The 1,991-nt window shown below is 30.6% G+C and overlaps 1 non-coding gene across 1 annotated transcript; it reads right to left on the bottom strand.

Annotated features, from left to right (window-relative positions):
- Positions 1-295: 295 nt before the first annotated feature.
- On the bottom strand, positions 296-369 carry Trnat-agu. The gene has a single exon. It is a non-coding gene; the product is annotated as a tRNA-Thr (tRNA).
- Positions 370-1,991: the final 1,622 nt, after the last annotated feature.

Here is a 1,991-nt window from a genome sequence, read left to right as displayed (position 1 = left end):
GTGGTGAGCAGAGCACATATAACCTATTGTGTAGCTTTGTAATTAATTAAAAACAAACAAATTTATATTTATTATAAGATTAGTAATTTTTATTTTCAGATATATTTCTGTTATATTCTATATAGTTCTGCACATAGATTTGTCAAGTAAGTCAACTTTTAAAAAACGATGGCATAATTATCGGATTCATTTCTTCGCTAAAAATAATTAATGGAATATTCAAACTTTAAATTTTTTATCTCTTGAGAAAAAATATTAAAATAAATGTACCTAAGAGAAAATATATCACCTCGCAAGGCACCGGTGGGATTTGAACCCACGATCTCCTGTTTACTAGACAGGCGCTTTAACCAACTAAGCCACGGCGCCACAGACCGCCTACTTTATAACATTATTTAAAAGTATTATGCATAAAATATACTTTTCTTTTATTAAAATGTTTTTTTATTTTCTCTTTTATTAAATAATAGTATGACTATTAATTACCTATGTTACGTATTATAATTTTAAATGGGTTAAAACTGAGTCAAATGCTACTTTAAATTTAGTAGTTAAACTGTACTTTGGATTTAGCAGTTAAGTATAAGCCGATATATAGTCAGTTTATGATATTTGACAACAAGATTGATACACACAGTTTCTTTTTTAGCACATATATGTTTTAATATACAAAGAACAATACAATTTATAATAACAGTTATTACAAATAGTTATTATACACAATGATTTCTATACAAAACTTTTACAAACTTACAAACAATATTAAGTCTTCTTCCTAGTCTGGAACTTCCTTGAGATCTCATCGAGGGCTCACGATGAGCGAGTTAATTACGAGTTGATGTAGGCACAATTCTCTTAGCGGGAAGCTAGCTAGTAGCTTTGTCCTTCGTTATTCACCAGCCACACCTGCCGAGTTTTCCACAATGAAGTTATATAATTTTTTTGTAAAAATACTAATGTCCGATGAGAATTCACTGAAGTTAAATGGTTTGTAAAGTTTCGAACTTTGTAAATGCTCCTGGTCAAATATCTGAAGTTTTCGGATGGATAAGGATTATTCACAGTTATAGCTCACGAAGTTTATAACACACCAACTATAGCAAACCAATAATATATACTACTTTTTTTTGGCACATCGCATTGGTTATATTTATAGGTGTGTGGAGAGCTTCTAGAAAATTCAGATTACGTAACAATACAAAGCTCCATTAAGCATTTATGTACATACATATATTGTTAAGACACTCGAGAATCTCCTACAGCTTTAGAGAATAGGCGGGAGTTTCTCAATACATATTTAACAGTATAAGCTATACATATTTCTAAATATAAACTTAATTTAAACAAATATTGATATTAAAATAAATATATAATAATAAATCCGTCACACCTAGATTACAACGTTTTCTAGATTTGTATGAATAAATATTTATGATCATGAATCCATTACATGCCTAATGACAGTTGGTGCTATGAACAGGCAAAGCTAATCAAATGGTTAGGGCAGCATTTCTCAAACTGGTATATTGACCCAAAAGTGTACTGTAGGAGGTCACGAGATCATAAAAATATTGCAATAACAGATATCTTAGAGTACATACACTAAATTGCTATCACTTAATGTTTGTGTGAGAGGGGGAGTGTTCACAGTCTGAAATAATTTTCATGGGAGCAAAAAAAAGGCTTGGGAACACCTGGGTTAGGGAATCATATACAAGAGACTACATTAGATTATGTTATGAATTCCATTCAAACCTTTAATCTAAACATCTGAGCTGAGCTTTCAACATGGTAGGGATTTCGGTGTAAATCCAGATACTCAAACCCAGGGATGTTCAGAAATAAGGTTTCTTTTCATCCTGCTCACAGAAGAGGATTTAATTGAGGGGCTGGTGAAAAAAAAGGTGAAATTTTAAAGAAAACAAACAAGAAAAAATAAAATTATTTATATATAAAAAAAAATAAAGGCACACACACACATACATATGTGA

This window comes from Limulus polyphemus, unplaced genomic scaffold (genome assembly GCF_000517525.1).
Source record: "Limulus polyphemus unplaced genomic scaffold, Limulus_polyphemus-2.1.2 Scaffold211, whole genome shotgun sequence".
Taxonomy (NCBI): Eukaryota; Metazoa; Arthropoda; class Merostomata; order Xiphosura; family Limulidae; genus Limulus; species Limulus polyphemus.
This window is presented reverse-complemented; position numbering and strand designations above follow the sequence as displayed.